Here is a 27,895-nt window from a genome sequence, read left to right as displayed (position 1 = left end):
ACGAGCTCATTGCCCAAGGAGTGGTTGTAGAAACAGACTCCAATGTATGTAATTCACCGATAATTCCGATTCTTAAACGAACAGATCCGAAGGCCCCGCCAGTATATCGATTGGTTATTGATCTGCGCGAATTGAACAAATGCATTGTGCCACAATTCCCTGTGGTCCCAGATATCTCGTCATTACTGACAGCTATTGATTCCGAAGCAACATTCTTTACTGTAATTGATCTCAAAAATGCCTTTTTCAGCGTCCCTATAGATCCGGAAAGCCAATACTTGTTCGGATTTAGTTTAAATGGACGTAGCTTTAAATTCTCACGCGCACCTCAAGGATTTACAGAAAGCCCCAGCATCTATAGCCAAGCACTGAAACGAGAACTCGACAGTATCCACATGCCAGTAAACACTGCCCTGCTTCAATATGTCGATGATCTGCTGATCACCGCTAGAAGCGAACCTGAATGTGAGAAAGCATCACTGACAGTTTTACAATTTCTAGCCGAAAAGGGGCACAAGGTGTCCCCTTCTAAGCTGCAATTCTGTGTCCAGCGAGTTGTTTATCTTGGACACTCGCTGTCCAAGGAGGGAAGGCAGCTTACACCCGACCGCATTCAGTTAATAGCTAACATGCCAATACCCAAGACACAAAAGGAGGTGCGGGCTTTTATAGGCCTCACTTCATATTGTAGGCAGTGGATCCCTCAGTATGCATTTCTAGCAAAACCACTCATTAAATTGACAACACAGGAGGCAGCCACATCGACTGTTCTCCCTTGGACTCAGGAACATACACAAGCTTTTGAAAACCTAAAGAAAGCCTTATGCCAAGCACCGGTTTTAGCAACACCATGTTACAATAAACAGTTTACACTCTTTGTTACAGAACGCGAAGGTACTGCCTTGTCAGTACTCACACAGGAACAGGCAGGATCCCACAAACCATGTGCTTATTTTTCTAGTACATTAGATCCCGTAGCTCAGGCTTTGCCTGCATGCCTGAAATCGGTGGCAGCAACAGCTTTAGCAATAAGACAAAGCGATGCCATAGTGTTAGGACATCCATTGACAGTTCAAGTACCACATGCAGTAGAAGTTCTTGTGAATAGAACGCAAACACAGCACTTGACTATAGCGCGACTTACAGGGTATGAATTAACATTGTTTCAGCCACATATAGAAATCAGACGTTGTAACACATTGAATCCTGCCACACTTTTACCCGTAATTGGAACAGACCCACTAGCTCATGACTGTATTGACGTTATTACAATCACGACGAAACCCAGACAAGACTTGACAGATGTCCCATTGTCAGACCCAGACCTAACGTTGTATATAGATGGTTCATGTATGAGAACAAGTACAGGAGAGTTAGTGGCCGCTTACGCAGTCACAACAGACACTGAAGTCATCGAAACAAATTGCATAAATACCTTGTCAGCTCAAGCCGCAGAGCTCATCGCTCTGACACAAGCCTGTATTCAAGCCACAAATAAAAAAGTCAACATATACACTGATTCACGTTATGCATTCGGAGTTGTACATGACTTCGGCGTGCTGTGGCGAGAGAGAGGTTATTTAACTTCTCACGGTGCCCACATTCAGCACGGACCCCTCATTCATGCCTTATTAGATGCAATACATCTACCCACTGCAATATCAATTATGAAATGTAAAGCTCATACGAAAGTTACTGATATCATTTCTCAAGGCAATGATCTAGCTGACAGAACAGCTAAACAGACTGCTCAAACTCAAACATCCGACATGACAAAGACAATAGTCCCGACGCCAACACATTGTATGACGATTAAAGATCCCGCTCTTGATGTAATTGACATACAGACGCATGCTACACCAGACGAAATAAAGAAATGGACTGAATTAGGAGGGATTCAAACGGACCAAGGATGGATGATGAAGGAAAAATCTGTGTGGTTCCTTCCTGATTCAATGGTCCAAGTTATTATTAACACTATACATAGTCCAGCGCATCTAGGAGAAAAAGCTATGCTAGACAGCATCCAACACATTTGGTTCAATAAACATTTACGAGCAGCAGCCAAGCAAAAAGTTCGTACCTGTATGATCTGTTGTCAGTTCAACCCAGGAAAAAGCGTTCCCGTAGAACAGGGTGGATTTCAGCCTCCTGATCACCCTTTTGAAATCCTCCAGATGGATTATATCCAGATGGAACGATGTCGAGGATTCAAATATGTTCTCGTAGTTGTCTGTGCTCTTTCCCGTTGGACAGAGGCATACCCGGTTTCAGATTACACTGCCCCGACTACTGCCAAACAGTTAGTTCGAGAATTCTTCCCACGATACGGTTTACCACGTGCTGTCTACTCAGATAACGGCCAGCCGTTCTCATCCGAACTAATGAAACACGTTTCACTTTTGTTAGGCTATCAGTGGAAATTCCACTGTGTCCGACACCCCGAGGCAGCAGGTCTCGTAGAAAGACATAATCAGATCCTGAAAATCAGATTGTCCAAAATATGCAGAGAAAAAGGTGTCGACTGGGTAGTAGCGTTACCAGTTGCACTCTTTTACATGAGAATGGTAGCACACTCTCGAACAGGGCTATCCCCGTATGAGGTGATCTTTGGCAGACCACCAAATATGTGGGGGACGCCTATACCACGAAAAATAACTGATATTGACTGTAATATGCTGACAGATTATTTGGCTTCCTTGATGTCTGCACTACAATCTTGTCGTTCACAGGTAGCTGCAGCCTTTCCCGACAACACTGAGGTGAAACCCCATGATATAATTCCGGGGGACCTGGTCCTCGTGAGGAACTTTGATCGAAAGACTCAGCTGGATCCTAGGTGGAAGTCACCGCAACTGGTCTTGCTCACCACAAGGACAGCCGTGAAGATCGAAGGCAGAAAAGGCTGGGTACATTCAAGTCATATCAAGAAATTTCATGGACTACCATCGGACGTAAACACCACACCTTGTGTGTCTTCACCCATTGACTCAAAACTTCCTTTTGTTGAATCAAGTAGTCACGAACAATATAAACTAAAACTCAGATCTAACCAGTCGGGAAATTTGATTGTTTAAGTCCTCTCCAAGGTGAAGCGGTTGAATTTGTCTCTGACATGTATCCCTTAGATCTGAATAGAGAAAAAACCCGAAAAATGTTGAAACGACATGCATACTGTAAATCACTGCGTAGTCATTGCACAGTGACGTTATTAATTTTGTTTTTCTTAAGTCTTTTAATAATTACTGCAAGTATATTGTTGCACATATATTATCCTATTTCTAGACATGTTTATAATGTTACTGCTGAACATTCTTTTAGTGAATTACCTCCGCATGAGTTGTCTTATAGATTTGCGCTGCGCAATAATACGTTTATTAGTATGTTACATCATTCCCATCAGGTTAGCAATGCTACAAATTGTTGGATATGTGGCCGACTCCCTCCCTATCAGAATTATAAAGGAATTCTACCTCTTTTTCCATACCCATTCACACACAACGGCTCCTGTGGAGCATGGTTTAGTTTAATTAATTCCCTAGATTCAAATTCTACAGTTTATCAAGACAACTGGGTATGGGGAAATTTGAACTTAGTTTTACTTAAAGTCTGCTACCCTAACAAGGAGGGACTTCCCAAGAGAACAGGAACTGATCTAGAAAATGAAGTATATGGATTAGGTAATTTTACGCTTAATCTTATGATCCTAAATGTCGAATCCGAAGCTACTCCAATTTTGCCCGCCATGTCAGTATTTCCAGTAAAAGGTGAATTATGTGTAAGAAAGAATGGTTCCATACATATGGGCCATAGTAGATGCACCACTGTAATAGAATTCAGTGATCAAGGCAAGGCGACATTTAGAGCTTCCCGCCATTCCTATTTTATATGTGGTCAGACGGCATATGTACGTTTGCCTCTAGATTGGGATGGTACCTGCTACATTGGATTCCTTTTGCCACCTGTTTTCCTAGCTCCTCCCGATTATCACAGAAATACTCATTTAGTACACAATAGAGAAAGGAGAGATCTCCCAATTGTCGATTACACTGAAACAGCATGGGAAAAATACACAGATTTCAATAAAGGTCTCTTTCCCTATATAGGTACCGTTACTAATAGTAAGCTGATACGTAGATTAACTAGAACCCTTGAAGCAGTAGTGAACGAAACTATTTCCGCCTTAGGCAATTTAACAGAAGAACAGTCTGCTATGCGGATTGTTGTGCTTCAGAATCGTCTTGTCCTTGACGTCATCCTGGCCGATAGGGGCGGAGCTTGTAGGGTCATCGGATCAAGTTGTTGCATTTTCATACCAGAAAATTCGCCATCTGTATATAAAGCCATAACTCGCCTTCATAAGATTGTAAGCCAGATACACCAGAATCCAGGCACCTGGACTTGGTCCGGTTGGTTTTGGAGTGTATTATCTACCTTTGGATGGAAGGTCCTATCCTTCCTAGGTATTGGCTTCCTCATACTATTCAGTTGCTGTCTATGCCTACAATGTGGACCAGCGATTTGTGGTCTGTGTGCCACATCGTGTATTCCATCACCAAGATTTCATTCGTCCCAGAAGAAAAAAGAAGAACAAATGATGCTATATGAACAGATCAATGGATTGATGAAGATTGATATCTCTTGACGGGCAAGTAGGGGACAAGGAGGGAATGTGGAAATATGGATTTTTCTGATCAGTTATGTCCCCTATCTTGGACCCCAACGGTTTCATGTATGAATCACAAGTACATGTATGTTCCCTCCAGTTCCAGTTATGAAGACGCAAACACATGTGCGTCCACCGTCAACATGTCCTCTTTCAGATCAGCCATGAATGGGCCGGATATTCCATTCCTAAGTACGAAAGGCCACCGGTTTTATATGGTTCACTCATGCCATTTTACAGTTCAGGCAAGAAGGCCCTGATTCTGTCATCAAGCTTTTCTTGCTTTCTGCCTCTGAAGCTCCAGTCTGAGCCTGCATCTGTGACCATGAACTTTGTCTCATTCCCTGCGCGGCTCACGAAGCCTGACATCAGCCTGTTGCCTGCCAAGAAACTGTATTTCACCTTCGAAATTATCTGCTCCGCTCCCTGCCCAATGCATTCCTGTCTAGTAGTTTCAGTAAACATTCTTCCAGCTACCGAGCAAAGGCCCGGTTTCTCTGTCTTTATGCAAGTAATTCATAGCCCTGTTACTATGGAAGATTCCTACCCTCGCATCTAGTGTAGACACTTAGACGCTTGTACACGCACTAACAGTCAGTATAGTCAGTATAGAATAAGATTCTACTCTAAGAGACCTCTCTTTTGGATAACATAGTTCTTTAAACATAGGATGTTAGATATGATTTGGGATTAGGTTGACTTGACCCTCCAGACTTCTGTCGCCACATGTAGAGCTAAATGTCAAGTCCCCTTCACCCCCTAGTCGCACGTCAATCATACGTCATGCTGCTGCGCGCGCATCTCTGCCAAGTATTTCTGCTGACATTGCGAAATTATTTCATAGGTCCACCCATATGTGACATCACAACCAATGACGTTTCCTTGTTACTCCCAATTACGCCTCCTTCAGCTACGCATGTGAAATGTTATCTTTGCTATCAATTGTTACGCCTCTTGCATTTGCTTCACTGTAATGCCTATTGTATAAAAGTGATTAATTATCAATAATGTATGTACTTCACTTCCTGAACCTTCGTGGTGATGGAACTTGGAGCAACCGATTCGAATCGTCCATTGGAATAAAGCCCATTCCGAACCTCTAATACCACGGATTCTGCCTCTTATTTACTGAGCTATTTTTATTATGTTTCTGTATCAAATTAAGTCCCGGTAATTAAATTATTTACCACATGTCCTCAATGGAAGGAACTCTGGAGGCACTTATAGTCCACATCTCCAAGACAGAGCAGAAAGTGGGACATCTGGATAATCAGATGTCTGACATGGGTGTGAAATTCTATGGCTAACTGACCTCGACTTAATAGCCATGGTGCGGTGCTTCATTAATTTGGTGGTCCTTAGGGAATGAAGGAAGATCCTACCATAGTACTTAAAGCAGTGCGCCTACCAACTATATGGCTCCAAGGGCATGTAATAACTCAGGTACAATGTTAGTAGAATTCAATAACTCATGAAAAAGGTAACCTCATATATTATTACGTCTAATTGGCTTCACTTTCATGCGAAGGCAAGAATTGCAAAGGCTGGTTGTTCTAGGTAAGGAGACTTTTCAGGTAGTACCAGCAAGGCCGTGTCTTAAAGATAGGGGAATGCACACATGGTCTCCAGCCTAAGCACTGCCAAGGACTACTTGTGTTGTAGGGATTCTGCGTATGCTCAGAACTATGCGCAGGAAACCAGAACCTTAGAGAATTGTGGTGTACCAGAAACTCCCCTCAGAACTAAGAACCCCTTATCCGACTAGCTTAGTGTCACATTCGTTATCCGAGATTTAGCTCGGCGGTCCCAATGTATAGACAACCCAGAACAAGCGACTTAGTTATTCTCAGGAATGGTGGGAACCCGAAATACCCGTTTGCACATATATATCAGTCCACAACAGAATAACTAAGACACAGTAAAGTTTAAAGAATTTATTCATAAACCTCGAGTCCTGTTAAACAATACTTTGGCTAACATAAGTAGACAAATGGTTAAGATCATTACCATTAACATTGTTACAATACCATAGAATATAAAAGGAGCGATCATATTATAATGACAGTGGAAAATAACCACCCTCCTTTCTCTAGTTACTAATAAAATATTATTAGACTATTAGAAGGTCTCATAGGCTTGCATAGGGGACCCCATACCGTATAGATCAGCTCAGATGTATCACATCACAGGATCAGCTCAGTGTTCTCTGCAACAGCTCTTCTATCGAATGAATTAACAATATGCTGCGCTGTGTTATTAAAGCCCTCGACTTTCTGGTATTTGCAGCTGCGTGCATGTTGTGACTAAACAGTGGTACGATCACCCTGAACATAATCAGCCGGCACCGTCTAGTGTCCTAGAACAGTTCTTTACTCAATGTACAGACCAAGGGCACTAGCAACTGTTAAGGATGTATTAATAACATTCACTTGAGACAAGAGCGAGTCTGCATTTCTCAAAGTAATAACATGTAACAACAGTGTCGTGTGCAAAGGCAGCGAAAGCAACAAAATGGTTTTCCAACAGCTAACGTGATTAAGCTAACTTAGCACTGTAAATAGGGAGTGGCCTAAAACCACGTGACATCCCCCTTTGATCGAACCACAGTATAACCAGGGGCGAATATTTTACAGAACGCAGAGTTCAAGATCAATGAGACAGACTAAAAAGCTTGAAATGAGAGTTCAGAAAAATGAGAGGAAAAAAAAATGTAAAAACACAATCCATCGTCCATAGAAGCCAACGATCGTTTGTGAAAAGATGGCAAAAAAAAAAAAAAACTTATTCGACTCGCCATCAGGCAGTCAATGTAGGAAAGTATAAGCAGCATACGTAGCTGCGGCTTCCAGTAGAAAATCATTTGAGTCATCCGCAAAATTTTCGGACATCCAGTTCAGCAAAGAAAAAGAACACACGTGTTCCACAGGGAAATGAGCATCAAGCACTCCATGTGGACAAGAAGCAGGCATCTCGATGTAACTTCGTGCCAGGAAGTCAACTGCTGCTCTCTCGATATCCCATAATCCGAGGACTCCATGCGCCGCACCCAAGGCCATAAACCCGACTCCAGAACAGTCAAACTCATGAACCACTAAGGGATACATCAGTTGATCAAAATCCAGGTCAGGTGACACCAAGTTTGACAGACACATATCCAGAGCCCATTGGAACGGACATTCGAGACAGTGAAAGACAGGCTGTACACAAGTGAAAAACGGGAATCGGAAGGATAATCCATAAGCGACACTCAAGGTAGCCAGTGGCAGAGTTCCATAACATTCCCACATCCGGCTACGCAGATGGAACATGCTGGATCCGTGGTCGAGAAGCGCAAGTCGTGCAGCCATAGCGTAGTGCGCAGACCAACAGGAGTATGCCAGCAATTAATGCGAGTATCAGAGGAAACCCTCCGAAGACCCCAGAAAAAATAGAATGAAAAATAGCTGGTATTACACCAAAGATAGACTGGAAAGACGTCACAAGGCCAGAGCCTATAATTTTAAAAAAGTGCACCAGACCAGTCGTAGAAGAAGCATTGAAGATAGTGTGTATTAGTGTGCCAAAATGTAGGGGAAGGTCAGTATTCAAAAGCGCTTGAACTTCCGTGCGAGTGTTCGCAATTTGAAGGAGAAATGTTTCTCGTGATGAAGTCAACGCAACCTCCTTTTGAGACAAAAGAGCCCTTATTCTGCTCATCCTATTGAACTCTGCTTTCAAGGTTGGAATCGTCGGCCAGATGGATATATCCAGCCGGCCTTGCGGGGGTGGGAAAAGCACGTTATTACAGCAAACTACTCTTCGTGAAACTGAAACAATATAGGGAATTCCTGCTAACATCCCACAGCAAGCCTCACTATTAAGAAGCAGATAACTACCATTAGCTAGCAGCGTAAATGACGGCGTTATAACTTGTACAGGAATGCCTTTCAACACGCAAGCTAAATTAGGGGCATTCATATTACACGATCCATGTAATTGGATATGTCTACACACTACTGAATGATCTGGAGCAGTCGTACACTCCTCACCCTTCAAATAAACTTCTTTGCCGTCTCTCTCACATCGATATGTAAATGGGAGAGACCAGACTTCATGCAAAAATGCAGAACCAAGTTTTTCAAATCTGCCTAAGGCATAATGTTTCATACAAGAACTAAACTTATACATAGAAATTGGTAAAGTTACCATTCCATGTACGAGCCACACTGAATAATCTGCCTCAGCAACTGAAAAAGGCAAAGGATCTAACTTTTCTATATGTAATAATGAATATGTAGCATCTTTCATGGACATGAATTGTTGCTTTGCTGACAGATTAAACGGGCGGAATAAAGACGAAACATTCATGTAATCCCATGGCACTTTCCCCGCCTTTAACGTCTGCAAAGTCCAAGCAAATTGCATAATCGATCGTGATTGATTTTGACCATGATACAATACAGACACATCGTCTTGGACAATATCTACAACAGATGAAATAATGTTGTCCAATGTATATATTCTTGAAGATAAGGTATTAATACTATTATCTATTACTGCCAATACTTTTTCCATATTGGCTTGGTCAATAGCACGGAGTCTGGAAGCAGCCTCAATCTGTGACAACTTCCAAACCTCGTTGTAAACCGCATACACCCATCTTTTGGATCTTCCTAATGCGGGACCTTTAACAAAATCATTCAAATCAACGTTGTCATGCAAACGTGTCAAGTGAAGTTTAACAGAATCTAATGTGGAATGTTGCAACCATGTCTGACATAATTTACCCACCGAATAGGTAGTGACAGTATGTGAGGACAGAAAACGTGGGTCTACTCTATCCTGTATGTACCCGGGAATTAACCCCAAAAACCTACGTTGACAGCTATCCGAACTTTTCTGCCATATCAACCAACCTGTAGGGTCTAATGCACTAATATTGAAGGTGGAATTGGAGACAAAAGACTGCAACATAGCAAGGGACAGATCTGTGTGATTCTCCCAACCGGGATAAGCTCTCAGATCCGGGATCGAGGGGGAATTTAAGTTTTTAGATTTAGCCAATCCAAAACAGGTTGTCTGAAAAACAGTAGAATTTAAAAACAACATGTGGTTTGGGATCAGGCAGGCACGATGTAAAGCTTCTGTACCTTGTACCTGCCAATATTTAGTACCCCAAACTGACTTGAGATCAATAGCCTGTTTCCAAACGTCATACCCACCAATCGCCAAATCATCCATGAAGGACTTAGAAAACAACAATTTTGTGTGGGTCAAACGCACCTTTGAAACAGGGTCTTTGTTAAGCTTAAAATAAAAAGAAGCATTATTAGTCACACTAAAATCTGAAAAATATGAAAACTTTGCGATCAATGATTTTGAACTTCCAATTTTCGGGGCAGGGCAATGTTCCCACTGTGTGAAGTTAACCAAACTACGAAATGTGTTTGCCCTATGGAGAAAATGTGTGCCATAATGTTGATAACAAAATTGCTCTGCATAGTTCTCATTATTCAAATACAAATCCTCAGCATCAAAAGCGGCATAGTATTTTAAATCAGAAAACAGTGTCTCTATAGTTTTAACATCCCAATCATCAGATCGAATGTCCTGCTTCACCACATCACCCATAGAGACACGATATACAGATGGCACATTAATCACTTCCGTGGGGCCATGAATTTGAAATTTAACTGCATCCCATGCTATTCCATCACGAACAGGCCAGGCGGTGATATTAACAAAGGTCAGGTCCCTCTTCATGATGTGCGACGATGAATGTGGGGCCAGAGTTCCATTAATTAATCTAATTGTAGAACGTTCATTCAGGTAGTGTCCATTTATCAACCTAAAAAATACCACCACAAAACCAATGGACATGAACAAAAAAATACAAATTAGCACCAGCCAGATGTAAATCCAGGGGGGAACCAAAAATTGTCTCTTGAACCAGGCGAAAAATTTAGAAAATTTGGAAGGGGCAGTGGAAGTCAATGATTCAGTTCCAAAGGAAAAATTAGACTGGACAATGTCAGTTGAATGCAAAAGGGGCAATGGGACATCAGTAGGATATGAATATTCAGCATCATCAGGTAAAGTACCATCCGCAGGTGAAACAGCAGAATCAGAAAGTACTTGCATTTCAATGGCAACCTCAGGTACTACGTCAGATGGTCGCACCACAACAGCACTGCGCATCATTGAAGGGCAAGAAACTGAAGGTGTCAGACTATGAAGTATCGGCCACCCTGTGTAGCTTGACATTGTCAACCGAAATGTACCTGTTGTCTCTGTGACCAGGAAGTGGAGGCAAAACAATTGTGCGGGTACCCTCAACTCCAAGCACCGGCACTGGTGCACGATAAGAGGGTCCAAACTCCTTTTTCTTCTCCACCTTCTCACGGACCAGATCACCAACTCGGGGTAGCCAGCCGACTACCGGAATCTGCAATCCAGCCTCGGTCGCAGAAGATACGTGCTCTTTTGCTAGAGTGTCTCTTGTTTCTTGAAGATTCTGTAAAACAGTACAGTGGTCATCTAAGTCAAAAGGCGTGGCAGCCGCCGCCATGTCGAGACCCTCAAGGTCAGGAACAAACATTCGAACTCCGAAGAGCATCATGTACGGGGTCCTCCCACCCAGAGACCTTCTAGGGAGATTATTAAGTGCACGTTGGACGTCATACAAATGGGCTAGCCAGTTCTTGCCAGTACCTAACACCCGGGCCGTCAATGATTGCTTTAGGTCACGGTTCATTCGTTCCACAACACTATTGCCCTCAGGCCGATATGGAGACGAAAATTTGACTTGGACCCCCAAACTTTTCATGGCTTCTTTGTAAGCCTTAGAGGCAAACGCAGGGCCCTGATCAGAGTGAAGGGTGCCACATGCAAAACTCCCTATAAAGACACGCAATGCTTTGATGACAGTCCTGGCGTCAGCACTCCTTTGTGGCCACACCCAAAGAAAACGTGTGCACGAATCTACTGCAACCAAGATATACTTGTACGCAGTGTCTGAGGAAAAAGGACCGCAGTGATCTAAATAAACACACGCCAGTGGTTGATTAGATATATGCAGCTGCGTTTGTGGTGGCCGCGCCACCGTAGATGGCTTTATTTGCTGGCAAATTCCACAATTGAGGACATAAGTCCGTGTATGTTTGTACAAACCGTACCACCAATAACGCTGTTGCAACAGTGACACAGTTGCGGACACTCCGGCGTGCGCTGACGCAACACCCTCATGCGCAGCCTGTACCAAAGCCGGCCTGCAGTCCGAATTGGGAATAACCCTATCCCCAACCTCATTAATCCTCACCAACGGGACGTTATCAGGACTTAAGTGATAATGGTATCTAGAAGGGAAACCTCTAGGGAAGTTTGTCCCAGTCTCTGTTGCAGCAATAGCTGCCAAGATGTCATCATCGATCTTTGTTTTGGATCTTGTAACTGCTGCTACTAAGTATGTTGCCACTGCTGTTTTAGCCGCCTCGTCAGCCAAACTGTTACCGACAGCATGGACACCAACTCGTTGGTGACCAAGAGTGTGAATAACACTCACAAGGGGTAGACTGCCTTTTAGTTCAGCCACCCTAGCCCAAAGCGTTTTATGCTTCACTGTGCTACCTTTTGAATCACGAAAACCATTCGTGATCCAAAACATCAGATTGTCGTTGTAAGATTGAACACAATAGTAAGAATCACTCACTATAAGAGTAGTGACTTTATAATCAGCAAACTCCAGTGCAAGCACCAGAGCTCTAAGCTCCGCCAATTGTGCGGTACAATCACCCAAGGTCTGCGTATGCACCGCATCCTGAACGAATTCTCCATTCACGAAAGTACCAACCACAATTGCGCAAGCCGCTGAATAAGCGTGCCTCGATCCAGTTGCGGGTTGCGCAGACCCGTCAGTGTAAATGACACAATGGAAGTCCTCCAACGGGCGCAATGTAAGCGGAGCCGGATGAACTAATTCATACTCCAAACTCTCCTGAGTCTGAAGTCCTGCGTCAAAAATGTATTCGACATCAGGTGAGGCTAAGGAGGTTGCCCATTGTATCCACCGTGGATGCAAAGCTTTAGAATTCGGCACACTTGCTTTAGTGACTGCCTCTAGGGCAGGGAATGGTGTTACCACCATCATGCGTTTCCCCTGTGATAGCGCTCGTTCTTTCAGGATTGCCATCTGAACAGCTGTCAAAACCTTTTCGACAGTGGAGAAACGCATTTCAGCCGAAGTATATAAATGAGATTTGTAAGCAATGGGGACTGTGTCGCCTTCATTGTAAGTTAAGTACGTGAACCCCTCAGCACCCGGCACAATTCTAATTACCAGGTTTTTGTGGTTATCACGAGTTTGTAAATATATCGCAGTAAGAAGGTCAGACTGCAAAGAGTGTAATGCAGCCGAATGTTCTGGCAGCCAGCAAGATTTGGTAAAAGTAGGTTGTACCAAGGCATATAATGGCTTGATACGCTGGGCATATTCAGGAATGTAGGTACGACCGAAATTCAGAAAGCCCAGCAATGATTGAAGTTGTTTCAGTGTCGTAGGTATACGAAGGCGTGCGCATTTCTCAAGGAACTGCGGAGCCAAGCCTCGGCCCTCATTGTTGAGTTCGTACCCCAAGAATAAAACAGTGTACTCGGCAATGTGGGACTTCTTAAAGTTAAACTTGTAACCAAAGTCCGCAAACATACAAATTATGTTGTCCACGCGAGCAAGGTGAGGAAGCAACTCGTCGTCAGTTAAGTAGATGTCATCAACGTACGAGTATGCCTCCGGGTCTACCATCTCTAAGAGAGAGACCACACGGGCAGCAAAGACCCCAGGACTATTTTTATAGCCCATTGGAAGCCTTTTGAACACTTTTTGTTTACCACCCGAAGTAAAAGCGGTCCACTCATAACTATGAGGGGATATGTTATGGCAATAAAAACCATTGGACAAGTCAAGTGTGGTTTTGAACCTTTTTCTCACAAGACTATCAACGAGAGCTGAACTATGGGTATTTTGCACCGCACAATTCCGGCAGTGCGAGTTTAAGTGCCGGTAATCCAAAACTAGGCGGTACGATCCGTCAGGCTTCGTTACAGTGAATAAAGGATTATTCATGGATGACACACATGTTTCAATTACACCCTGATATTCCAATTGTTCAAGGATAGCCGCGACATGAGACCTAGCCTCACGTCGCATAGGGTATTGGGGTTGTGGCTGGGGGTCGGACCGCAATGGAAAATCGTGGAGGGTAGAACTTTTATCCCACCCCACCTGATTACGATACAACGCAGGTGCAAGCACCCGCGCCCACTCCTCGGCTAACTTCTCAGACTCCTCCTTGGGCACTACGTGTCCAAAAGAAGGAAGAATGACTTCTTCCCCCCTTGGAGCGTTTAGAACGAAAGCCGGGGGCCAACCTTTCTCCGCCAATAGTATGTCATAGGTGGTCGTTAGATTATCCCAAAATACCGCGTTAATTTTACGTTGTATGTCACCCTCAATATTGAGGACTATGTCAAATAATCTCTCAGGGGGGGCTACGCGAGTATCAGCAGTTTCTACTGTTACATAGATTTTAGTTGCTGTCGCCTCCAGAAATGGACGCAGTGCTCCCCGCACTACTGTAACTTCCGCCGCGCTGTCTAGCAGCGTCAAAGCCCATTTCATGTTCAGAAGCTGTGTCCGCACCATCTGAGGCATACTTCGCTGAGATAGCAGCAACTTTCTTTTTCTGAAACGGAGGACGCGGATGTGCAGAAGCCTCCTGTTTGCCTTTTACGTCCGCTTGTCTGGGTTGCTCACGTCCTTGAGCACTCCGACCTCTCCCACGGTCTCCGCCACCAAAGTGTGAAGCCGCTGATTCCTGTGAAGAACGAGGAGAGCGCTGGCCAGGAACCTGAAACCTATCAGGTGACTTAATACGAGAACGATCACGCAAATCATAAGTTCGTTCAACATATGCCTGAACCGGGGAAGCTGGACGGGTCTCCTGTTTCTGTTGCTGTTTATCTTGTTTTTTGGCTCTCCAATTTTGTTTTGGAAAGTTAGGTTTATCGTCTTTTGTAGACGAACTCACTTTAGTGTGCTGTACTACATCAGGAATTTTGATGACGGGTTTCACGCCCAGGGCACTACGTCCAACCATCCTATAGGCTTTTGCAATAACTTTTGCAAACTCCCTCGGCTTATCATCATCCGCAATAAGTGCCATCATGTTTCCCACTTGAAACTGCATGGCATCTCCTTTGAGATTTCCCATAATCATGGAACATACTACATCGAAGCTGTCGATAAGCCGCATTCCCAATTCAATAGCTGCTTCCGCACCATGGTCGTCCTGGACTTTCTTGATAACGGAAGGTAGTACCGACATAGACGTAGTACCGAAGCACTTCGAGTAGGTCGCGGCAAAGACCTTGCCCCAATTGTCACAATCGACAATGTCTGGGACTAGTTCTTTTGGCAAAGTAATAGTGAGAATCCTGTGTTTATCCACCGGACTAGTGTTAGGAAACACGGCTTCTAGTTGATCGAATTTCTCTGCAAGCCAATAAGGATACTCATCCTTATTCTGGGGGCGCTTGCCAACAACCGCGTTTACCATTACAGGACTGATCACAACCGCATGATGATGATCAGCCCCGTGTCCCGCAACTGCAGGTGCCCCCACCTGTACAGTGCGCGACACATACTGCACTAACGCCCTATGGACCGTAATCAGGGTAGTGTGTAGTATACGTAAGCTATCCACTCCTACCGTCAGGTAGCGTGGATGAGGTGTATGTCCGGCCAGCACCGGCCAAGTAGCTCCTTCAATAGACAAAGGACCCAGTCTCGCCGGGGCGACCGTGTGGGGGAGGGCGCCATTAAACCAAATAGTGTGTTGCCAGGTAGAAATTGGAATTTCTAATGCCATATATGGGGTATAATGTAGAGGCACCTGAGTAGCAGTGTATTTGTGGAACGTTTTATCCACGTCTTCCACAGCCTCAAAGGTAACCCAAGAGTAAAACAACTCATAAGGGTAAGTAGCACTTGCACTTACGACAAATACCACTGCCATCCCGTCATCAGGCACCCCATACGTCCTTAAATGAGCACGCAGAGACACCCTACTGTGAGCGGGAATATCTACCGCCATAAGGACATAAAATAAAAGATACAACGAGATCTTTAGTAGCACTTGGGCTTATATTAGTATAACCTTTTTTATTATCAAGCTTGAAAGAACCTATAGCCTAAAACCTAGGTAGGTTAAGCCGTCACTCCCGTTATCCGGAAACCAGAGTGAGGGCGTTGTGGACTAATAAAAAGCACTACTAAGGCATCTCAGATATTAAGACCAAACGTTAGGTGCGCCATGTTGTAGGGATTCTGCGTATGCTCAGAACTATGCGCAGGAAACCAGAACCTTAGAGAATTGTGGTGTTACAGAAACTCCCCTCAGAACTAAGAACCCCTTATCCGACTAGCTTAGTGTCACATTCGTTATCCGAGATTTAGCTCGGCGGTCCCAATGTATAGACAACCCAGAACAAGTGACTTAGTTATTCTCAGGAATGGTGGGAACCCGAAATACCCGTTTGCACATATATATCAGTCCACAACAGAATAACTAAGACACAGTAAAGTTTAAAGAATTTATTCATAAACCTCGAGTCCTGTTAAACAATACTTTGGCTAACATAAGTAGACAAATGGTTAAGATCATTACCATTAACATTGTTACAATACCATAGAATATAAAAGGAGCGATCATATTATAATGACAGTGGAAAATAACCACCCTCCTTTCTCTAGTTACTAATAAAATATTATTAGACTATTAGAAGGTCTCATAGGCTTGCATAGGGGACCCCATACCGTATAGATCAGCTCAGATGTATCACATCACAGGATCAGCTCAGTGTTCTCTGCAACAGCTCTTCTATCGAATGAATTAACAATATGCTGCGCTGTGTTATTAAAGCCCTCGACTTTCTGGTATTTGCAGCTGCGTGCATGTTGTGACTAAACAGTGGTACGATCACCCTGAACATAATCAGCCGGCACCGTCTAGTGTCCTAGAACACTTCTTTACTCAATGTACAGACCAAGGGCACTAGCAACTGTTAAGGATGTATTAATAACATTCACTTGAGACAAGAGCGAGTCTGCATTTCTCAAAGTAATAACATGTAACAACAGTGTCGTGTGCAAAGGCAGCGAAAGCAACAAAATGGTTTTCCAACAGCTAACGTGATTAAGCTAACTTAGCACTGTAAATAGGGAGTGGCCTAAAACCACGTGACACTTGAACTCTGTAAAGAACTCTGAGGAAGTGTAGTTGTGGAGACCCGCTTGTGAGGACAAATATTTCTACAATTACTGCTGTTTTTTTCTCCTTTGCATATTTGTTTCACAGCTGATTGGATGCTACGGGATTTCTTGTAACTGAGGTCTGTCTTACATGTTCAAGCTAGAATTATTGGGGAATGTTGTTCCTATCTTAGCATGTTTTGCTATGCTTTCACTCATTCCCCTGGCTGTATTTGGCAATTCCACCTGCTACTATTGTCTTAGGTTAAATGTGATCTCACTGAAGTCAGAGCCTGTGAATGTGGACATTGACAAAATAGGTTCTGCTGTTTCTTAAGTGTTTTACTAAAAGAAATCAGAACATAAAACAGGAGTGGAAACATGTGGGCAAAATATTGTTTCTTTGGGGTTTGCCATTTTTTCGCTGAAATGGCTCTGCAATGGCTCATGATCCTGCTGATTTTCGTCTGTGATTTTAGGGTGCATATTCGTCATTATACCAGTTTCTTCAAGGGGAACCTGCATGCCTGCTGTTCCTTTCCCCATTCAGCTCCAAATCTTCTATAACTGTTTGATTTCTCAACAGCAAGGCATATGGTCTGGTCTGTCTAGCAACAACGTCTCAACATCGCTTTAGAAGAGTCAAAAAGTAACTCGGGGTGTCCTCTATATAAAAGTTATGACCTGAACTGGGCATGGAATTTTCCTGCTTTAGACTACTTCTTCCAGAAGAAATAACTTTAATCCTGTCCTCTTTAATGTTAGGGATGTGACTCTGGGTGAATCCTGAAGTCTGGCAGGTTGCTTTATTGCTTGATCTAACTGAATTTATGTGGCCAAGTGGTTCTCTCTGCTCGGCCCCTGTGTATTTTCTATCCACCCTCATTAAGTGTGAGCACATTGATAACCCCAAAGACAGAATTCCTACTGCTCGCAAAAACCGGTCCAAATCTGCCTCAGTGACATTAGCTTGGACAAAATTGAACCTCAACTTTTACTCAATGCTACTTCACTCAGATTCAACCTGGATACCACTGCCAAGAAATCCAAGATAGTCTGGTACCAGCTCCCTCTGCTGAAGAAAGTGAAATCATTCCTCCCAGAAAACAACTTTAGGACTGCTGCACCAGCCTTCATACTCTTGCATTTGCATCTGGATGGTGGAAACATTCTGCTCCAGGGACTCCCAGGTTCAAGAACGACCCTGTTTTTGAGGGCACCTTACATGCTGTTACATGTATTGTTTCTCATAAAACTCATTTTATAAGAACAGCATTCCTCCCCCTTAATTTTCTAATGTGCCATTGCTGGAGCAGAGTTTTCTATTGAAAATTTATTGAGTTTTAAGCTCCAGTTTTGTTTATATGTTATGATTAAAATTACTGATTTATAATCATTAATCACTAACTTTGTTAAAAGTCTTGACTAATCAACATTACTAATGAGATAAATTACACGTGGGAATGCATTTATGTTGCTTAATTAATACGTGAACTAAGTTGGTGTGCAATTTAATTAAATAAGTGTTGCTAAAATGCTATTTGTTTCGTGTTTACGTTTTAAAAATAACGTGTTTAAATGCTTCCTTGTGTCGCAGGTGGCTAGGTAATTACATACACATAGGGGTATTAGTGGGAATTAACACTGTATAATCATTATGATGTGGTAACGTTGTTTTGTGTTTCTTTTAATTAAGATGGTCCGTTTTGGCCTAAACCAAGATGGCCGCTATTTACAGCCTGCACTCGAGTGATTGAAATGTGACGAGAGGCCTTGCTAAACATGGTTGGAAGTCACCTGACCACAGCCTCTGTCTGAATTAAAAGTTTCCGTGAGGACAGTAGCTCCGGGCTTGTTTCCAATTGCCCTTGGAAAAGAATAAAGCCACAATGAACTGTGATAAACCTGCGGTGGCTTCACTATGATACCAAGGAAGAGCATTCATGAATGTATCGTTTCCTAACTTGAGTTTCCTTCTTCCGTGTTTTTATTTTTGTGATTTTTCTGAGCGGAGGTTTTTTAAATGTTGCCAGACAACATCCTTTCCTGCTCGCTCTGCTCAGCGGCTCAACGGACGTTTAGAATTTGTTTGTTACTTTTATTTCGTTAGTTTTGTTATAAATAATGCTAGACTAGAGAGGGTCTAAGGCCACTTCTTCCTGAACCTATGTTCGTGAGGATCGATGCTGATCGAGGGGACGGCGACTCGGGAGACTTTACTGAGAGACCTGTCCTGATCCATTTAGCTAGAATAATGATCTTGCTAATGATTGACTTTCATTTGAACTAATTTTAGATAAAAGATAATCTTTGTTTGAATATCAGTGTCGGGTGGTTAGTTCTTTGTCATTTATTGAGTTCTGAATGTATTCCCTGTGTTTAAAATCATGACTCGGGACATATCTCTATGGTCACATTGACCTCGCACTGGATGCAGATTGGTATAGGTTTCGCTCATATATACAGTGTGGATAGAGTAATAGTAATGAATGTTAGTGTGATGGGCCCTAGCGTATGATGAGTGTACGTGCGTACGACTGTAGATTTACTCTGTCCGTGGAAGTAGGTAGAATTTATATGCGCCGAACCGCAGCAGTTTCCTGGTCATACAATATCAATATAAGAGATAATCTGTTTCAGGTGTAGTCTCTGTGGAATTGCCCTTTTCTCATTTTTCTTCTCCACTGCTTGTTGGAACTTCAGGCACTCTTACAGAATCCGATCTCTCCTCTGAGACTCTCAATGTTTCTCTTGAAGCCTCTCTTGGAAAGAAAAAAAAATCACCTGACTCTCTTTCTCCTTCCCATAATTGATAGTTTCTCATACATTCACGCACTTTCACACCGGAAAAATGTAGCACAACCACACAGAATCCTGCCTTTCCCGAGAACAGCGAACAGTCTGTCCCACTACAGAATTATAACACACGTTAACCAAGCAGCGCTTACCTCTGCCCAGTCCTTCAGACAAGCTCAGAGAATACCTATTACTTCTCCAGCGATAAGCTTTAACGGCAAACCTTACGGATCCCTGGGACTTAAGACCAGAGTTTCACAGATAACCTTCACTACCATACGCACTCCTTTTATACTGAAAATATGTCTCTAGTAGTAACACACGACGATGTCACTGATTCCGAACCCAGACAATGTGACGCGCAACTTCAATTGTCACACGTTTTTCCCCGCATACGTACAGGGCCAACAATCCCGTTTTTCCCGAGAGCAGCACTCACTTCCCTCTGCCCTACTACGGAACCGTCACCAGCTCCCCACGTTCCAGAAGCCGTACACACTACATAAAACTCAACACAACTACTTCAACATATAGTATTAGTACATACCAACATCTAACTATAAATCAATGAATCAAAAGCCTATGTACAAGCAATCTATCAGATCAAGACAATAATCTCTAACCATCATACTGCTACCAGGAACAATTGTAAGATGAACTGCACAATTTTTTGTACTCCAGATGGAATAGCCTTTGAGACACCAGATGAGGATGTCTTGTACAGGATGACTCTAGACAATAGAGAGAGTGAGATTGTTGGTACATATGCTGTGTTTAATCCAGATGATTTGCCTCAGGAGTTGAGACACACAGTAAAAACAGCGGTTTGGGATTTTACTGGAGAAGATGTGGGATTGATGAATAATGTAGATCCAGTGAAGATTTCAGTGAAAGAGGGGATTGTTTATCCTAATATTCCTCAGTACAGATTGACACCAGAGATAATTGAGGGAATTACCCCTATAATTGACAAGATGATTCAACAGAGTGTTTTGAGAGAGTTACTGAGTAGCCCGTGTAATTCACCGATAATGGGGCTAAAGAAACCTAATGGAAAGTTCAGGATTGTACAAGATTTGAGAAAAGTTAACAAAATTGTGGTGGCATGTTGTCCCATTGTGCCAAATCCTTCAGTGATTTTGTATCAGATTCCTCATGATGCTGAGTGGTACACGGTGATTGATTTGTGTCATGCTTTCTTTTCAATTCCATTGCATCATGACAGCCAGCCGATTTTTGCATTTCGGTTTGGACAGCGTATTTTAGCATGGTGTCGTATCCCACAGGGGTATACAGAGAGTCCTTCGATATTCAATCAGTTACTGAAGAAATCATTGGAGAGTTTGATCATGCCTGAAAGCTCAGTACTAGTGCAGTACATCGATGACCTACTTGTGGCATCGAAGACACGTGAAGCTTGTGAAGTAGATACCATAGCTTTACTGAATCATCTGGCAGATGGAGGGTTAAAGGTATCTCCAGCCAAATTGCAATTTTGCAAGAAAGAGGTGCATTATCTTGGACATAATATTGAAAAGGGTCTGAGAAAGGTGACCGATGACAGGATCAAAATTATCAGAGGAATGAGAGCCCCGATGACCCAGAGAGAAGTGAGGATGTTTCTGGGGATGGTGGGTTATTGTCGTCAGTGGATAAGTAATTTCTCCCTGATAGCAAAGCCACTGATTAAATTGACTAAAAGTGAGGTGAGAGACCCATTGGAATTGGATGGAGAACAAATGGCAGCATTTGAGGAGTTGAAGAGCAGAATGTGTGAAGCCCCTGCTCTAGGAATGCCAGACTGTGAGAAGGAGTTTGAATTGTATTGCAGTGAGAGAAATGGATGTGCACTTTCAGTGTTAATTCAGAAACATGGACAACTGAGAAGGCCAATTGCGTACTTCTCATCGACACTTGACCCCGTAGCTGTGGGTTTGCCAGGTTGCCTGAAAGCAGTAGCTGCTACATGCAGAAGCTTGGAACAAAGTGAGGGTATAATAATGGGATATCCTGTAAGGGTATTCGTACCTCATGATGTGGCAATTCTTTTGACAAGAAGCAGAACTCAGTACATGTCACATAGTCGGCTGACTAAATATGAGAAAATCATTCTGGGAGCATCAAATGTGACCCTTGAGAGATGTGTGAATGTGAATCAAGCAACTTTGTTACCAGATGCTGAAAATGTGAATGTGGGAGATGATGTTGATCATGATTGTTTGGATGTGCTTGACTACTGCACAAAACCCAGACCAGACATAAGAGATGTGCCACTGCCTGAGAGTGATCATGTGTTGTTTGTGGATGGATCATGTCTAAGGACTGATGATGGTGTGCTGAGTGCAGCATATGCGGTGTGCAAGGTTTCAGAGGTTATGGAAGCTTCGTCTCTGAAAGGAGTAAGATCTGCTCAAGTGGCTGAATTGGTGGCATTGACGAAAGCTTGCAAGATTGGGAAAAATCTGAGAGTGACTGTGATGACTGATAGTCAGTATGGATTTGGAGTCGTTCATGATTTTGGCCAACTTTGGCTACAGAGAGGTTTCTTGACATCGAGTGGAACTCCAATAAAGAATGCTGAAGTGATTGGGAAGTTGCTTGAGGCGATACAGCTGCCTAAAGAATTAGCAGTTGTAAAGTGTGCTGCTCATGGACAAGGAGATGATTTTGTTACTCTTGGTAATCGTTTTGCCAATGACATAGCACAGTATTGTGCAAAGAACAATAATTCAATTAATCGGGGACGAGAAAAGGAGATGTCTTTTTGTTATGTGATGTTTACTAATGTCCTAGAAACATGGGATGAAGTGAAACAGTTGCAGGATGAAGCAGGAGATGAGGAAATGAGAGATTGGATTAAGGCAGGTTGTGCCCCAAGAGAGACAGATCATGTTTGGATTTATAGAGATGGGAGACCAGTCATGCCAAATAGCATGCTATCGACAATGGCAAGAATGTATCATGGCCAGGGACATCTGGGGAGGGATGCGATGATTAGGTCCTTCAAACAAACCTGGTACAATGCAAAGTTCAGGCTAATTGCAGAGAGCATCTGTCAGAGATGTTTGATTTGTCAGCAGTTCAATACTGGAAAAAAGACAGTGGTGAGTCTAGGAACAATAGGCAGAGAAGGAGGTCCTTTTACCAGAATGTAAATAGATTTCATTGAAATGCCTCAGGTGAACAGGTTGAGGTATGTTCTAGTGGTAGTCTGTTTGTTCTCAAGATGGGTGGAGGCCTATCCGACTAGGAGAAATGATGGAATAACAGTGGCAAAGTTACTGTTAAGAGAGTTGATTCCTAGGTACGGGTTCCCAGTGACAATTGAGTCAGACAGAGGTGGACACTTCTATAATGAGCTCATGGGTTTAATTTGTGAAGCATTGAGCATACAGCAGAAGTTACATTGTGCATACAGACCAGAGGCTTCTGGTGTTGTTGAACAGATGAACGGCACAATCAAAAACCGAATTGGTAAGATGTGTTTAGCCACTGGAATGAAATGGCCTGATGTCTTGCCTCTAGTGCTAATGACTATTAGGTCTACTCCAGATAGAACCACAGGGTTGAGTCCACATGAAATATTAATGGGACGTGCGATGAGACATGCATTTGTGCCTGTCAACAAGTTGATGACAATAACTGATGACATGATTTTCGATTACTGTAAAGGCCTGGCTGACGCAGTTCATTCTGTGTTTCACCAGGTTGGAGAAGACGCTACTACACTTGAAAAGAAGCAAGCTCATGATCTGAGTCCAGGGGACTGGGTGAGGATTAAAGTACACAGAAGAAGAAATTGCTTGGTTCCAAGGTGGGGAAGGCCAAGACAAGTTATTCTGACTACAACGACTGCAGTAAAGTGTGCTGGTGTGAAAAATTGGGTGCATGCAAGTCATACTCTGAGAGTTCCAAATCCAAAGGATGGGACTGGTAAAGAGTATTTTGAAGAGTCAGATTCCAGTGATGATGCAGAAACTGAACAAGTGAGAAGAAAAAAGAATCCTGAAAGAGGGGAAGGAGAAAGAGAGTCAGGTGATTCATTTTTCTTTCCAAGAGAGGCTTCAAGAGAAACATTGAGAGTCTCAGAGGAGAGATCGGATTCTGTAAGAGTGCCTGAAGTTCCAACAAGCAGTGGAGAAGAAAGAAGAGAAAAGAGCAATTCCACAGAGACTACACCTGAAACAGATGAAGAGGTTGAAAATCCACTTGAGATTACACCTGAAGAAGCAGGGTCAGAAGAAGATAGAGAGGGACAGATTGCGGAAGACCCCCGAGGAGGTGTAGGGAACATTCCTGATAAGCTAGGTGAAGGGACAAGTAGACAGCAAGAAGATTGCGTGTCGGAGACCCGAGGAGGGACAGAAATAGGGAAATCTCAATCAGTGGTGGAAAAGACTGTGGAGCGAAAGAAAATTGTTGAAGAACAAGAGGGAAATGAAACAGAATCAGATGAGAGTGAGAATGAGAAATCAGAGGGTCGAGTTCTGAGAAAGAGAACTTGGATCGGAGAAAGAAATAATAAAGAAGTGAGACCAAAGAGGGTTGTAAGAGGAGATCTTTGGCCTAACAGAATAAAGAGACTGAGGTACAGACTGACACGAGCAAGTTCATCGAAAGCTGAACAGGTGAACGAGGTGTCTAGTCAGAATCAAGCAAAGAGTGATAAACAAAAGGTCACAAAAGAACCGGAAGAGATTAAGAGAATCAGAAAACCTAACCAGAAGTATAGGTCACCGGAATGGACGTACGTGGCACTGTCTGAAGGTGAAGAGGCAGAAAGTCAAGGAAATCCAGAGGGGACCGTACGAGAAGTGGTTGAGGAGAAAACTGTTGGAATCCTGAAAGTTATCTTGACTGACATTGGAGAAGAGTCGGATGCTCAGGATGTTGTTGAAGATCTGATACAATTTGATGTTGCTGAAGAAGAAGTGAAAAGTGATGAAAATCCAAATTGAGTGAACTAAAGGAGTCACTTGGAGAAAAGTGAAAGAAAAAAAAAGAAAGTCTGAAATTAGCTGTTTGAGATAATATAGAGATCTAAAATTACAGTAGTGGAGTAGAAGAGGCTAAGTCAAAAGACACTGCCAAAGTAGTAAAATGGCTAACACAGAGAATAATCAAAGTAGATGTGCCTTCTTGAAAAGATGGTGTAGAATGTGCTGCTGCTGTACTGGATTATTAATGCTGTTATGGGGTGTACTAGCTTTATTGGTTACCTTTAGGGTTACAATAGACACTTTTGGAATACATACTGAAAATGTGACTAATATAGAGAAGAGTTCACAGAAAGTAGCTCCAACTAGAATTAGTAACATTTACATACATAATGATAGGTCAATTAATGATTTTTCTAGCAATGTTTTTTCAAAGTTGTTGTACGAATACGTGAAGACAATGGAAGTTAGGGATTGCTACGTCTGTATGCAATTACCTGCATCCGTTTCGGAAGGTGTTACTTATCACCATTTACCAGCTACGTATGGGATTTCATGTAGTGTGTTAAGTAGTGTTTTTTATTTGTTAGGGAAAATAGATTATGAGATGTCTAACAAAGATAAAATTTTTGGGCAATTGCCTATGAATAAAAAGCTGAATCCAGCTAAAGAAGCTAACATTTTTGGGGAGATTTTTATTGAGGCAGAAGAATTAACATTAGATTACATTTTTAGAAACAATTTAACTTGCAGTTTGAAAGAAGAAGAAAAGGCTTTCCTAGACATGGTAGAGGAAAGGAGGGTGAGCATGCATGAAAAGGCAGGGAAATATAAAGTGGGTGAGACAATATGGGATATTGAGATGGGAAAGGAATTGAGGAATAGGGCCAGTCCAACTTTGGCTTTAGATGCACCACAGAAGGGTAAACTATGCATTACCAGAAAGAAATCCCAATATGATAGGTATTTTGTTGGGACTAGTGAGTGTCATGATACATACTTCATTGCAACAGGATGGGGTTTCAAGGGAGGAGAAGATCCAGTTTTCCCGGGAGTGTATTATATTTGTGGGAACAAGGCTTATTACAGGTTGCCTGACCATTGGTATGGCACGTGTTATGTGGGCCTGGTCTTTCCAAAGATTTTCCATATAGATAGGATAGAAGATGTAGAACACATTAATTTACTAACACGTTTTAAGAGAGAAACTTGGTCAGAGATTGTAGGTGATATTTTTGGAGCTTTAATTCCAGCAGTGGGAATTTCTTTAAATGCATATGGAATTCGGAAACTGTCAACAGTGGTGGATCGCTTATCGACAAGTACCGCTGGAGGGTTTCTTTTGGTGAATACGGAGATGATTGCCGTACGTGCCATGTCTATGCAAAATCGACTTGCCCTTGATATTCTATTGGCCAAGGAGGGTGGAGCTTGTGGAATGCTGAAAGTTCAACATTGTTGCACTTACATTCCTGACGAAAGCAAAGATCTAAAGGTCTATATCAAAAATATTACTGATTTGCATGAAGAATTAGTACCACTGGAAGCTGAAAGTATCTGGACTAAAATAGCTAATAAGATAGTTGCTGTTAAGAGTTTTATTGCTAAGATAGGTAGTACCATTATTGGTAAAATATTATTTCCATTGACATGTGTAATTGTTGCTTTATTGATACTAAGATTGGGGTGTTTGTGTGGTAAAAACAGGGGAGGGAAAAAGAGAATAATTAGAGCAAATACTGAAAAGAAACAAAAGAGGTCAAGGAGAGACCCACAAGAAATAGAATTAGAAGAATTGAGGGAGAGTGTTTACTTGGAGTCGAAGAGGGATGATGAGATAGAATCTGGTGTTTAATGTTGTGTCATAAAAGACATTTTCAATTTCTCCTAAAAATTGGGACTAATTTTTTTTTTTGGGTTGGTTTTTGTGGTGATAATATATCACCAAAGGGGGGATTGCTGGAGCAGAGTTTTCTATTGAAAATTTATTGAGTTTTAAGCTCCAGTTTTGTTTATATGTTATGATTAAAATTACTGATTTATAATCATTAATCACTAACTTTGTTAAAAGTCTTGACTAATCAACATTACTAATGAGAGAAATTACACGTGGGAATGCATTTATGTTGCTTAATTAATACGTGAACTAAGTTGGTGTGCAATTTAATTAAATAAGTGTTGCTAAAATGCTATTTGTTTCGTGTTTACATTTTAAAAATAACGTGTTTAAATGCTTCCTTGTGTCGCAGGTGGCTAGGTAATTACATACACATAGGGGTATTAGTGGGAATTAACACTGTATAATCATTATGATGTGGTAACGTTGTTTTGTGTTTCTTTTAATTATGATGGTCCGTTTTGGCCTAAACCAAGATGGCCGCTATTTACAGCCTGCACTCGAGTGATTGAAATGTGATGAGAGGCCTTGCTAAACATGGTTGGAAGTCATCTGACCACAGCCTCTGTCTGAATTAAAAGTTTCCGTGAGGACAGCAGCTCCGGGCTTGTTTCCAATTGCCCTTGGAAAAGAAGAAAGCCACAATGAACTGTGATAAACCTGCGGTGGCTTCACTATGATACCAAGGAAGAGCATTCATGAATGTATCGTTTCCTAACTTGAGTTTCCTTCTTCCGTGTTTTTATTTTTGTGATTTTTCTGAGCGGAGGTTTTTTAAATGTTGCCAGACAACATCCTTTCCTGCTCGCTCTGCTCAGCGGCTCAACGGACGTTTAGAATTTGTATGTTACTTTTATTTCGTTAGTTTTGTTATAAATAATGCTAGACTAGAGAGGGTCTAAGGCCACTTCTTCCTGAACCTATGTTCGTGAGGATCGATGCTGATCAAGAGGACGGCGACTCGGGAGACTTTACTGAGAGACCTGTCCTGATCCATTTAGCTAGAATAGGTAACTATGAGAATAATGATCTTGCTAATGGTTGACTTTCATTTGAACTAATTTTAGATAAAAGATAATCTTTGTTTGAATATCAGTGTCGGGTGGTTATTTCTTTGTCATTTATTGAGTTCTGAATGTATTCCTTGTGTTTAAAATCATGACTCAGGACATATCTCTATGGTCACATTGACCTCGCACTGGATGCAGATTGGTATAGGTTTCGCTCATATATACAGTGTGGATAGAGTAATAGTAATGAATGTTAGTGTGATGGGCCCTAGCGTATGATGAGTGTATGTGCGTGCGACTGTAGAT

The sequence above is a fragment of the Triturus cristatus genome, chromosome 3_2, assembly GCF_964204655.1.
Source record: "Triturus cristatus chromosome 3_2, aTriCri1.1, whole genome shotgun sequence".
NCBI lineage: Eukaryota > Metazoa > Chordata > Amphibia > Caudata > Salamandridae > Triturus > Triturus cristatus.
The sequence above is the reverse complement of the archived record's forward strand: the minus strand, read 5'-3'. Positions refer to the sequence as shown.